General features: G+C 49.1%; 1 protein-coding gene across 18 annotated transcripts in view; it reads left to right on the top strand.

Annotated features, from left to right (window-relative positions):
* The first annotated feature begins 460 nt into the window (after positions 1–460).
* Positions 461–14,300, top strand: part of LOC147031775 (uncharacterized) — a 96,829-nt gene continuing 82,989 nt past the window's right edge. For 6 of the 18 annotated variants that reach the window (XM_085867431.1, XM_085867416.1, XM_085867407.1 and 3 more), the window contains exon 1: positions 498–855. The gene's annotated coding sequence lies outside the window, so the exon portion shown is untranslated. Of the gene's footprint in view, positions 856–8,781; positions 11,013–14,300 lie in introns of those variants that run through there. The other 12 variants (XM_085867368.1, XM_085867390.1, XM_085867355.1 and 9 more) reach the window with 9 other exon arrangements.

Below are 14,300 nucleotides of genomic sequence, written 5' to 3'. Positions count from 1 at the left end.
GGGAATGCATTGTGAGTGAGGGAAGGCATTGTGGGTGGGTAAAGTCATTGTGAGTGAGGGAAGGCATTGTGAGTGAGTGAAGGCATTGTGAGTGAGTGAAGGCATTGCGGATGGGTGAAGGCAATGTGGATGGGTGAAGGCATTGTGAGTGAGGGAAGGCATTGTGGGTGGGTGAAGTCATTGTGAGTGAGGGAATGCATTGTGAGTGAGGGAAGGCATTGTGGGTGGGTAAAGTCATTGTGAGTGAGGGAAGGCATTGTGGGTGGGTGAAGTCATTGTGGATGAGTGAAGGCATTGAGGGTCGAGCTTTGATCAATAAGTCCGTGGCCTAATTAACCCCACCCCCCCCCCGCCCCTCTTCATCTTGGATCCCAAAATAAGGCACGTGAAGGAAAACACCGTAAAAGTAAAATAAATAAATATACGTATTGTTTATAAGCCATTAATATGAGGAGAGGAGAGCGGGGAGAGATGAAAACGATCGAGAAAGTCGAACTGTCGAGTCCAACAACAGTCCGGGCACGTGCGTCACGGTCCCTTTGCACAACAATGACGTCATTCCGCATCATGCTAATGAGCGGAGCACGGCGCTGCATAATTTATGTTCATCCGAGTCCCCTCCAGCGCCTTTTGCTCAGCAAGAAAAAGGAGTTAAAACTCGAGCTTTTGCTATCTCGCAATAGACCACAGTGGCAGGAGTAAGGTCTTGAGCCTTGCCCCGGGGTCGGGATCAACGCGCACGCCTTGGACTCGGTCCGGCCAGCATCCAGTCGGTCCGCCATGTAACGCGTCGCGCCGCTTCACCGCGAAGTTGACGGCAAGTTGCGCCTCGAGTTCGCCACCCGGCGCTCGCAGGTTTGTTCCGACTCGTCCTCTGTGTTTTCCCGGAGTGTCTGCGCGTCGCGGGGTTTCCCCTGCCGCCCGAAATATATTAACATAATTTATCCGCACGAGATAGGCCCGGCCCGCCCCGCTCGGGGCCTTGCGCCGAGCCTCGGCGTCGACTAGCGTGAGCCGGGGTTTCCTCGCACGGAGGAACCGTCCGCCGCGCTAGCCGAGTCCGGGCTGTGGCTCGGGTTGCTTCGACGCGCTTTGATCGTCTCTTCTTAAAAATAATAAATGCAAATCGATGGCGGACGAGGGGGGAAAAAGAAGAGCGCTCGACGAGAGATTATTATTTGTTGCCGCGTTGGTTTATCGGGATAACCGGACGGCTTGAAACTGGCAAGGTGAAGCGGTGCTGTTAACCCATTCCTATGGCAACGAGGTTCCCGTTAACTTTGACTTCGCGCCAAATCTGACGGTGGCTTGATTAACGTTGTGACGGCGAACGTTCACCCGATGTCGGACTTGGACGACGCGGGCTGAGCACGGTGAAGACCTTTTAACATCGCGTCCGTTCGAATCATTGAAACGAGGCTGCAACTCGACGAATGGCCTTTTTTTGAGAAGATTCCTTTTTAAACCATGTAGCTGTTTGTTTCCCAACTGTGACGTCACACAAACCTGCCTTGGCCGTTTGTTTCCCAACTGTGACGTCACACAAACCTGCCTTGGCCGTTTGTTTCCCAACTGTGACGTCACACAAACCTGCCTTGGGTGTTTGTTTTACTGCTCAGAACAGCGAAACGATGGCTGTTGGACACATAATAAAAGCTGAATTATGATCTCGGCCCCTTTGTGTTGTCGTTTACTCGATCCATTCTTTTTCTGCCTGAAGATACAAGTTTACTTCCAAGGGAAATCGTCACCATGTTCCAGGAGTGGATCTTTTCCTGGGGTGGGGCACCACGGACGTGCATTTTGACGTCCATTGGCGAAGTGTTCACAGAAATCCCAGGTGGTGTGGCTTGGTCCCGATAGCAAGACCCATAACTGCGCTTACTGATTACCCAATGATGTTGGGTGTGTCGATGACGTCATGTTGTTGTTGGAACGTCTGAACTCGCTGGGATTGTCACGGGTGTGTGATGGGCGCACCCCACTAACAGACGTTCTCGTATCGCGAATGACATCGTCTACATTTGTAAATCTTTACTACACTATAGAAAAACCGTCTCACTAAGGAAGCAGCAATGGGTGGGGGTTAGGGTTGGGTTCAGTCAGATGCCTTCACCTGATCCATCCATCCAAGGGGACCATACTCTGTGCAGAGCGTTGGTGCTGCATCAGCAGTCTCTTTGGCTATTGGACACAATCCTGGACGGGTTGCCACTCCGCCACAGTATACCAGCAAGCTGGTACTCATTTTGCCGGCCTCGGAAGGATGACAGGCAGAGTCAACCCCACCTGGTATTAATTCAACAGCAAATGGGATTTGAACTCGTGATCCGAGGATCCCAAGCCCCACCACCCGAACCATTGAGCCAACACCAGGCATTTCACCTGATGGTCTTTATTTAAATGTAAAAATGTTAAAATCTTGTCAACTGAGACGATCGACGTGTTCACATTGGGAAACTTTCAGGTGGAAATAGTGGAAAGTTTCATCTTCCTGGGTTTTAACATTGTGGTGAATTGAGAATATGGAGGAGAAATTAATAGATGGTTCGCATTGGGGAGAACAGCAATGTCAGGAAAGACAAAGATGTGACAAAACAAACCAAGAGGAGGATGGTGAATGAGCTCTCGTATTTCCAGTTCCAATGTATGGATGTGAGTGATGGACAGTGAAAAAGGAAGAAAGGAAGAAGATTGACAGTTTTGAAATGTGGTTTTGGAGACGAATGTTCAAGGTTCCATGGACTGTAAGAAGAACCAACAGATGGGTGATTGAAGAAAGTAGACCAGCATGTACATTCGACGCGCTGATACGAAAACAGAAACAGTCATACTTTGATTGGACACATCATGCTTGCAGGAAACGAAAGTCTGGAGAAGTCAACCACGCTGGGTATGATTGAGAGAAGAAGAGGAAGACACAAACCTTGTACATGCTTGGGTGGGATGAAGAGGACAACCAAGCTGTCTCTGCCAGAACTTCGGGAAGCATTACAGGATACGGATGTTCGGAAAAATCTGATCATGAATGTCACCAGAAGTCAGACACCACTTTACGGAATTGGATAACTGTATGACATTGTAAAAAGAGGAACCCCAGGCAGACATAATTCCCCTTTTATTATTTTATTTATTTTTCTTTGCAGGACTTGAAATGGAGCTCGGTGCAATTTTTTGGCATTAAGGTTTGAGCATTAAAGGCGTGTTTATATTGCTCTAATCGGCTGAGCGGAACCAGGCCAAGCGAGATGATGAGGCTAACGAGGACAGCATGGTTCACATTTATGTCGTGAGCGGTTAAACACTCGGTCCGAAGATGGACGGCGTGCGTGCATTCACGATATTTTACAAATGTACATCGAGAACAATTAACATGTACCACACAGGTACATAAACTACAGTCTTATCGCTCTACCACCAGATGTTTTGGTATTGTTGGCCGCTTTTACACAGCCAAATCCCTTCGTCACTCCATCCAAAATGGAGTTGAACATGTAAAACAAAGTCTTCGTTTGGTCGGTCCCATCGCTCCCTTCATTGTGATATTGAGGGGTTTTTTTTTTTTTTGTTTTCTCCTTTTTTTTTTCAGCTTCTCACTGCACCGAATCGCATATTTATTCTGAGCAATTTTAATTCTTTCAAGAGCTTGAAATACGCAGCTTAGTTCTGTCTGCTTGATCATAATTGACGCTGCACAGACTTGTTGGACCACAGCCTGACTTGAATATTGTTTACACGCGAGACTGCTCCCAAGACTGGTTCTGCACACTATTCTCATTCACAATCAGCAGCATCTTGTTATTGTGATGATGAGCACCCAAACGAGATGAGAAAAGCCGGCTGAGTCTGAATCAACCATTACTTGGCTTGGGTCTAGTGTTCCTACATGGTTTGCCTACGAGTGGTTTTAAAGCAAGAAATGGTTTAAAGAGTTTACAAATGCTCTCAAGTGACCTATTGTGGAGGAATAATCGGTGTTTGAGCAAAAATTACACGTGCCCAAAGGATCAGACGATCGATGGATTTGTGGTGTTCTTGCTATTACTAAGTGAGAAAGGTATTCTCAACAGCTCTTTCCCCAGGAACAGCATGGCCAACACCCCTTGCAAGGAACATGCTGGTACTACAGTCAGATTACTTTGTTGTCATCTTCTCTCTTGCTATGGGACTGGTAGGATAACTTTATAAGTATGCACTCACTTCTGAGCTATCTAACTTGGGTTCCAATCTCAGCCCAGCTATAAATTGTCATCCAGGGGTTTCGCAGACTGGGAAAGGCATCAATGTGTATGCCGTCCCTCGGATGGAAGTGAAGCCAGAGGACCCGTCTGCCACCACTGGTGGTGTTGGTGGATGTTAAAGAAGAAGAAGCGATTTTTTTTTTTTTTTTTTTTTTTTTTTTTTTTGCCTGCACCATAAACAAATTCCAAATTGACTTTTTTATACATGGTCTACGCTCGTGGAAGAGCTAGGACAGAACAGATCACGACACAACATAACAAAGGGAACAGCAGGAGAAAGGGGAAACACCAACAGCAGAGTGGAGGGAGAAAGTAGACGGAGATGGACAAAAATGGATACTCCTAACAATGATGTGTAATGGAAAATGATGGGTAGTTGACAAGATCGATAAATAAGTAAAATTTTGGGAAGAAGTAAGGGTAGGGGTGGTTTAATGGGTGTAGAAAAGATCATGGTTTTGGATGGGGGATAACTTGAGATGGTGGTGAACAGCTGTCTTCAACACCTGGAGAGGAGAATGAGATTGAAGAGAGTGTAGAAAGTGGTTCCACAGGTGGGAGGAAACATGAACAAATCAGTGTAGGTGAGCAATGGTTCTGGATTTAGGCAGTTTCATGAGGAGGGGATGGCTGGTGGACCATGCGTCCTGCAGATATCTGGGGGGAGGGGTGGGGAGAATGGAGAAGGCATAGGGTGCAAGACCATAAATGAGGCAGTAGATGACAGAGAGACCACCGACCTGTCACCGATGGCGAAGTGATAGGCCCGTAGACTCAGTTTTATCCCGAGAGATTTCAATGATCTTGAAAGCCTTGGTTTCGACGGCGTGAAGCTCAGCGAGATGTGAGGCAGGGGAGCCAGCCCAGAGGGGAGAGCACAAGAACACAGTTTTGAAACGTGAGCATCTGAAGTTAACCTAGTTTTCCAGTCCCTGAGGCTATTGTTTTACATATCTTTTATTATCAGGCACCATGGATCAAACTCTCAAAATGCCTTCACATTTGGAGTGGCAAAAACGTTGCAGTTACAAAAGCAGTTCTGCATGCCATTTGATTGCTGTCATCACATTGTTGTTTATCTGCTTGTTTGGAACTTCTTTATTACCTCTGCCACTGAAGGTGGACAGAGGTTATGTTTTCACCCCTGCCTGTTTGTTTGTCTGTGATCAGGATATTTCAAAAAGTTGTGGATGGATTTGAACGAAGTTTGGTGGACAGGTTGGGTGTGTGACGAGGGCGAATTGATTCAATTTTGGTGAAGTTATAGATACGGATCCAGACACGAGAACTTTTAAAGTGATTCTTCACCTTTGAGAGATAGAGCCAATAATTTATATATATATATATATATATATATATATATATATATATATATATATATATATATATATATATATATATATATATATATATATATATATATATATATATATTGTTACGGATCTGGAAACCATTTGCATTCAACATATAGGTCCCAAAAGTCAGTTATCCCGTTAAGTATATGTGTCGTCAGATCCCTTTCCTTTTGTCTAATGGGAGAATAAAAATGTGCGTTGCGACTTCTTTTAGTTAGGTTATTCAAGCTTTACATCCAACAAACCATCTAAGATCATCCAACGAACCCTCCAACGAACATCCAACAACGATCCCATCCCCCATCACAATCCACTGTCCACCTGCATCTCTGGAGCCTCGTGTTTCGAGGCAAAATCTATGTGAAGTACCTTTTTGGCGAGTCCGCACGTGTGGAGTGGGCGGGCTTCCCCGTATGGCCGAAACCCCGCCCAGAAAGGGCGGACCCATGGAAGCCCCATCCGATCGGGGCGAACAGTGACGTCAGTTTCCCCAAGGTCCCTCCCTGCTGAGGGAGGTCCATAAAAATTACCGACACCATCCTCAGCGAGGAGTTCTTTGGGGAGTTCGGTGGAGAGGAGTTTTCACGGTGGTTGGGTCAGGCAGTTTTTGTTCACGGTGGCTGTGAGCAGTCTGGTTCGTTCCTCACGGTGGCTGTTACGGGGAGAGGAATTCTGTGCCCCCGACTATTCACCACGCAAGCTCTGCCACGAGCCACGAGTCCCACACGTGTGACTGGGACCAAACCGACAACCTTTGGTAGGTGCCGCACTTCAGAGTACGCTTTCCCTCCGATGACCAGGTACCCACTGAACTCTGACCCCCAGCTTGGCTCTTCACGGCTGCAAGGGTCAAATAAAGACTGGAGTTTCTTTTCTTTTTGTGTGTCTGTTTGTGGGCCCGTGTTTAAGTAGAACTGAGTAAGTGTTTTTTGCTTATTGTAAATATTTCCCTGCTTGCATATTCGCGTCAAGTCTTGCCTTTGTCTTTAATTTACTGTTAATAAATTTATTAGAAATGTTCCCAGTCCATTTCTGTCCCTTCTTACATTGGTCCTGCATGGTTCGGGTCTGAGTATAAGCGGGGTTTTATCCCCGGTAATCGGTCCATCATAGCCGGCACGGCTTTGGCAGTTTCCGCTCGGCTTCACCCGAACCGGAGTTGGTAGTCGGTAGTTGGAACTCTACCGCAGTCGGTAGAGTGACCCGGTTTGAGCAAGACGTGCCGAGGGCGGGGTTTCCCCGGTAGTCGAAATCACCTAGTTAATTAGGTAAATTGGTTTTCGACAAACAGACCCTGCACTATGCGGTTGAGATATTGGTGTTCACGGTCGGTTCAGCGACCCGCCAGCTCACAGAATTATCCGGAGCGACGGCCTGCAATTCTGAGGAGACTGCTTAACCTCCCCCACCGAGCGGTTGTTCTCACCACCGACCCCCCCGGCTCACAACAAATTGGTGTTCAGGAGAGGGACTCGAACCCCTCCGCCTCTACTAATTTTTTTTTTTACAGAATTCGGACCAGGCGTGTGCTTTACAACCTCCCTCTTCCCACCAAATTAAGAGCAGCAAAATTTTATTCAATTCTCAGTACGGACCATGGCGGACCAAGACAGACTGGTACAGGTGGGTTCGGGATTAACGTTAGAGGAACCCATGGCTCAGGATGACACCTTGTAGGAAGACCCTCCCCTGCAATCAAACCCAGAGGTAGCGTTGGGGGCGGCAGCGGCGGTGCATGAGCTCCCCTTACATCAAATTCCCCCCTCGGAGGACCGAGCGATCACTGCCGGTTCCGAGCCCGATCGTGGTGGATCGGCTCCGTCAAGGCCGCTTGACATGGATCAGTTGGTGGAGATACTAACACATATGCAAAAGGAAACTAATGCGAATCTGCAAAACATGAAGAACGAAATGAATGGAAATATGCAGAGTATGGGGATGTACTTGCAAACACAAATGAAGGCGGGCCAGGAGGAAATGAAGGCGGGCCAGGAGGAAATGAAGGCGGGCCCGGAGGAAATGAAGGCGGGCCCGGAGGAAATGAAGGCGGGCCAGGAGGAAATGAAGGCGGGCCAGGAGGAAATGAGGGCGGGCCCGGAGGAAATGAAGGCGGGCCAGGAGGAAATGAAGGCGGGCCAGGAGGAAATGAAGGCGGGCCAGGAGGAAATGAAGGCGGGCCCGGAGGAAATGAAGGCGGGCCAGGAGGAAATGAAGGCGGGCCAGGAGGAAATGAAGGCGGGCCAGGAGGAAATGAAGGCGGGCCCGGAGGAAATGAAGGCGGGCCCGGAGGAAATGAAGGCGGGCCAGGAGGAAATGAAGGCGGGCCAGGAGGAAATGAAGGCGGGCCAGGAGGAAATGAAGGCGGGCCAGGAGGAAATGAAGGCGGGCCAGGAGGAAATGAAGGCGGGCCAGGAGGAAATGAAGGCGGGCCAGGAGGAAATGAAGGCGGGCCAGGAGGAAATGAAGGCGGAGCTGGTAAAGGTGAGAGGCGAAATTCAGGCCATGGATTGGAAAATGGCGCCTGCACGTGGAGGAACGACCGAGTCAAGGGGGAGTGTGGAGGTTTGTCGGACCGTGGTGGAATCGGGCGAGGTCGAGGGAACGAGCGACGCCGCGTTAATGAAAGGAGAAAACGATAAACTCGGACAGGATTTAGAAATAGCAAAAGAAACGCGGGAATTAAAAGAGGGATTAACAGAGACGCAAAGGGAGATAGAAGGAGTAAAAGACGAATTAAATACAGTAAAAGAGGAGCACACACAAGTAGAGCTGGTAGGGGACATTGGGGTTGAGCTTGGGGAATGCGTCGAGGGTCAGATTAACCTCCCACAGGAACGTGGGAGACGGTATGCTCCCTCGAAGCAGGCTGTGACGAGGTGAGTCCGGTAAGGCCGCACGAGGTTGAGCGGGTATATGGTGTGAATGAGCACATGCCGAACTTGGGGAGGGCAGAAACCCCGGGATCTCTTGTATTAACCCAAACACCCGATGTGAATGTCCCAGAGTGAGTGTTGGAATGTGTGAGTGATGCGAGTGACATGGAATGCATGCGTGGATAAACGGGACACGGACCGATCCAGACGGGAGACGTGGGTCGTGTCACAGACGGGTTGATTTTGGAGACCGCGTCGGCTCCGCGGGACGTTGTGTGCGAGATCCGTTCCGCGTTTTGCGAGCGGCCCAGGCGCGCACGACTCCGGATTCGGAAGCCGGCGCGGAAACGTCCCGTGATTGGAACAGACCATCACGTGGACGGTTAAAATGGCGACGAAATGAATGGTGTGAATTTGGAAAGCACGTGGCCCCATGTGACCACGTGCACGGAGGCCGACGTGACGCACGGAGTGAGTCTCGGGGCCGACACAGCCAGTTCCGTCTGCGTGGCAAGCTTCGCAGGGCGGTTCGTGTGCGAGTGACGTCGGCGGAGATTGGGCGACACGAAGGCCACGTGAATAGACCACGCTGGCTCACATGGTGGTTGGCTCGGAGGCGAGCGTGTCATGCGATCGACGGGGTGATGTTACGCTCGCCTGTATCACCCAAACAGAAGGGACGTGCGAACTGCAAACCGCCGTCCTGGCGAAGCAAGGGTCGGATGGCCTTGCTCCGAGTAAATGATTCCCCGCCGGGATGTAGCGAACATCCTCGTCCTTGGGCAAAGGAACACTAGTTAGTGGATGGGTTTAGCGATAGATAGACCAGGCCTCATGGGGGTAAGAGCAGTCCTCCATGGGATCTGGTGGGATCAGTTAGAGGGAATTTAGGATATCATTTAAAATGGATTGGGGACATGGACAGACATGGGACGTGTAGTGGGGACGTAGATTAGCTACGTAGAGTTAAAGGGAACGTGCATTTGAGTAAGGGATGACGGGGAGCACAGATTAGTAAGAGGGACATAGTTGTTAGTGTGTGTCGAGAAAAAAAAAGAAGAGAAAGGAACATAATGAGTGAACGTGGGTCAGCGGGCCCGAGTGTGAGTGGAGTGAATGTGGAATGCATGGTGCGAATGAATGATTGGGGGGAGGAGTGAATCCCACCCAAGGGAACCCGGGGTTAGTGTAACGTTAGTTAGTGGGTAAGTCAAATTAACCAAAACTGATGTTGTTTTGTTGTTGGTGTTGCACGAAGGCACGAAACCTTTTTGTAGGGTGCAGGAGTCTATTGACCGGCTGGGAGCGTGGCTGTGGAAATGTGCGCACTGTGTAGAGGGCCCCATGGGCATCGAAGTAGTTGGCCAGAGTAGGCCATGGGTCCAAGGGACCGAGTTAGTGTAATGGGCACGGGCAGTTCAGGGAAATGGGACCCGGAGCACCAAAATACCACGTGGGCATCAAAGGGACACTGCCAGGGGCATTCCCCACGTTCATACGGAGTAAGTTGGCTCGGAGACAGTCTCAGCGACCCGGGGTTGCCGTAGTTCGAGTTCGGCAGATGGGAATCTCTGCCAATGGAGCCACGCTACCCAGCCACGAAATTGTGCAAGAGCACGAGAGAAAATTTGTGGGCCGGGCCCAAATTAATCACAAACACCAACACAGGCAACGGGAATCATGGTTTCTCGAACCGATAGTTTAAAGAGACAGGCGTGTTGAAAAGCCCCGGGGATAGATTAACATTAATAAATGCTAGGATAGATGGAAAACGTGTACCCCTTCGCACCATCCATCCCTTCGCTGTTCGTCGGCCGCTGGACTCACCTTGGGAAATTGCTGAAATCTGAGGTAGTTATTTTGAGGCTGCATTGGGCCTCGAGACAGATTCACTTGTCTCTTCCTCAATCCTCTTAAAAAGGAATCTTAGGAATTAGGGATAGACGGTCAGGACAGGTTAGCCGAACAAAGACGATAAGGGGGCTCGGGACATACGTAATTATATATCAAAAAAGAGAAAAAATAGTCAAAATTTCTTTGTTATTTTGTTGTTGCAAACTAATGGGGGTGAGTATGAACAAGGACAGGCAAAGGCGATAGGTTGGGGGGAGACCGTAGGGTAGGTCCGAGCCCGTTTTCAGACCGGCCGGCACCACCGCACTCCCTCCACAACCTCACAAGACCAGACCGAGGCCGGCCAGCTTCGTGTGCCGACCTCCTCTTGTACTGCATCTTGCCTGGTCTGCGTTTGCCATGCCATGCTTTGCCTGCCTTTGCCTTGCCTCCATGCCTGACCATGCCTTTGTTTGCATTGTCATTCACTCTCACTATGTGCTCTAGGACCATTGCTGAAAGTGTTTTGCAAGGACTGCCTTGCAGGCATCCGCATTACCGGGTACTGCATTTGAGCAGCCCGGATACCTTGTTGTTGCATGAAGGCCAGTTCAAATGGACCGGCGACTGCACTGAGCATCCTGGAGATCTTGTTGCATAAAGGCCAGTTCAAATAGCCTGTGAGACGATGTATGGCCTGCCGTGTTAGGGTGAGTTGCCTCCAGCAGCTGAAATATATAAAAAAGGATTCAACGACAATCAAGGGACCTTTGAAGGCCCTAAAGACGTCTGCGCACTCACCGACAAATGTTAACTTTGCTGTGTTTTCTCTCCTCAAGTCACAGGTCCTGAGCCACGGTGGTGTAAATATTAGGACTGTACATAATTTTAACCCACCTGTTGTTTGTTTAGTGCCGGCAATGTAGTTAAGTTGTCCGAGTGAGTCTGTTTAGTTATGTAACACACTATATTATTTTTTTGGGGACATGTATTCCAAATGTCGCACTCAGGGATCCATAGGTAAAATGTACTTACACCTGCATGCCACAAAAATTAACGACTCAGTCCGAGTCTATAAAAGGGGGGGGGGGGGGTTGGTGTTACGGATCTGGAAACTATTTGCATTCAACATACAAGTCCCAAAAGTCAGTTATCCCGTTAAGTACATTTGTAGTCAGATCCCTTTCCTTTTGTCTCGTGGGAGAATCAAAAACGTGTTGCGACTTCTTTTCGTTAGGTTATTAAATCTTTACCATCTAAGACCATCCAACAAACAAACCGACAACACCACTGAACATGCGCTTCAACCGCCCAATCGACGACTCGCTGTTTCGAGGAAAAATCTTTGTGAAGTACCTTTTTGGGCGAGTCCGCATGTGTGGAGTGGGCGGGCTTCCCGGTAGCCGAAACCCTTCCCAGAAAGGGTGGACCCATGGAAGCCCCGTCCAATCGGGGCGAACAGTGACGTCGGTTTCACCAAAGCCTCTCTCCACTGAGGGAGGTCTATAAAAGTTACGACGCCATCCTCAGCAGAGAATTCGGTGGAGAAGAGTTTTCACGGTAGTTGGACCAGAAGAGTTTTCACGGTGGTTGGACCAGAGGAGTATTCACGGTGGCTGTGAGCAGTCTGGTTCGTTCCTCACGGTGGCTGTGAGCAGTCTGGTTCGTTCCTCACGGTGGCTGTTACGGGGAGAGGAGTTCTGTGGACCCCGACTATTCGCCACGCAAGCTCTACCACGAGCCACGAGTCCCACACGTGCGACTGTGACCAAACCGACGACCTTTGGCAGGTGCCGCACTACAGAGCACGCTTTTCCTCCGACAACCAGGTACCCACCGAACTCTGACCCCTAGCTTGTCTCTCTTCACGGCTGTGAGGGTCAAATAAAGACTCTGGGGTTTCTTTTCTGTGTGTGTCTGCGTGTGTGCCCATCTTTAAGTAGAACTGAGTCAGTGTTTTTGCTTATTGTAAATATTTCCCTGCTTGCATATTCGTGTCAAGTCTTGCCTTTGTCTATTTACTGTTAATAAATTAGTTAGAAATGTTCCCAGTCCGTTTCTGTCCCTTCTTACATTGGTCTAGCTGTCAAGCATGGTCCGGGTCTGAGTATAAGCGGGGTTTCATTCCCGATAATCCGTTCATTCCAGCCGACACGGCTTTGGCAGTTTCTGCTCGGCTGCACCCGAACCGGAGTTGGTAGTCGGGAGTTGGAACTCTACCGCAGTCATGAGAGTGACACGGTTCGTGCAAGGCGTGCCGAGGGCGTGGTTTCCCCGGTCGTCGAAATCGCTGAGTTACTTAGGTAAATTGGTTTTAGACAAACAGACCCTACGCTACGCAGTTGAGATATTGGCGTCCACGGTCGGTTCATCGACCCGCCAGTTCACGGAATTATCCGGAGCGACGGCCTACAATTCCGGGGAGTCTGGTGGGAGACGGCGTAACCTCCCCCACCTAGCAGTCGTTCTCGCCACCGACACTCGGCCCACAACAATATATATATATATATATATATATATATATATATATATATATATATATATATATATATATATATATATATATATATATATATATATATATATATATATGTTACGATATCTCAAAAGGTTATGGACTGTGTTGTGGAACTCTTAATATTCAATGTCCACTCGAGGCAAAGTACAGTTCAATCAGAGAATATTTATTCCGCGTGATATCACGGAGCGAAGGGGCATCATACAATGGTCTACGCTAAATTGGAGTTACAAAAATCATCTATATATTAATACTGAAGGACCAATTTTGTGCTCCTCCTAGCGGCCGCCTCACGTTTTTCTCAGTACTGTGACCTGGACTGAAAGAAACTTCGTACCTGTAAGAGTGCATCGCACATAGTGGCAATAGTCAACTTCCAAATCTGGAGCAGAATAAACACTTTTCGTTTTACATTCGTTTACATGGCGACGTGTGATGTCACCGCTGAGAGGCGTCACGTCATGACATCATCGGTCATTCGCTGACGTCACTACGTCTGTCGTCGACAGACCGTTACCGCTGAGAGGTGTAATTCCACTCCTCGAAAATAGCGTTTGCAATGTAAAACCCTCTTCTGCACATGCTGACTACCTCAGAATGTGAATTTGACACAAAAATGTAACACGAAACATTGTATCTATATATTAATACTGAAGGACCAATTTTGTGCTCCTCCTAGCGGTCGCGTCACGTTTTTCTCGGTACTGTCACCTGGACTGAAAGAAACTTCGTACCTGTAAGAGTGCATCGCACATGGTGGCAATAGTCAACCTTCAACTCTGAAGCAGAATAAACACTTTTCGTTGAGACGGGGGCGAGGAGTGAAGAGGCGGGGGGAAAGGTAAGCAAGTTTTTGGGCGGGGATAAGCAAATTGAAAGCGGGAGACAGTTGTAAATGGGGCGGGGGATGAGTGGGCGGGGGCTGGGGTGAATTAGGCGGGGTTGAGTGTGAGGGGGTGGACAGAGGGGCGGGGGCGAGTTGGGAAGGGAATCAAGAGACGGGGGGGAGTGAAGAGGTGGGGGCGGGGCCGGGGTAATTAATTTTTTGGGCGGGGGGAAGCAAATTGAAGGTGGGGGGAATGGGGCAGGGGCGGGGTATGAGTAGGCGGGGGAAAGCACACCCTGTTCACTCCATGTCCCTTGAGTGTGGGTGAGCTGGTGAGGGTGGTTGAATGAACGGAATCCGTCTGTGACCAGGTTTCGGCTAGTCTATATATAATGTCTAAGGAAAGGTGGGGGAAAGTTAAAAGGGTTGAGGAGGAGGAGGAGGAGGGGAGTTGGGTCATGACGACCCATGTCTATCCTTGACAGCCATTTTCACATGAGAAAAGTAAGGCAAGGGTGCAACTGTACAACTCTAGGCAAAACAATTTTGGACAGTACATTCTTTGGAAAGGCCTGTCACATTGAGAGAGAGAAGAGGACAGGGGAGGGAAGACAAGGGACAGACAAAAGCAGCAGATACAAGTGCCATTAAAAT

Source organism: Eptatretus burgeri, chromosome 2 (genome assembly GCF_056783735.1).
Source record: "Eptatretus burgeri isolate ZD-2024b chromosome 2, Ebu_testis_v1, whole genome shotgun sequence".
In the NCBI taxonomy this organism is placed as follows: Eukaryota; Metazoa; Chordata; class Myxini; order Myxiniformes; family Myxinidae; genus Eptatretus; species Eptatretus burgeri.
This window is presented reverse-complemented; position numbering and strand designations above follow the sequence as displayed.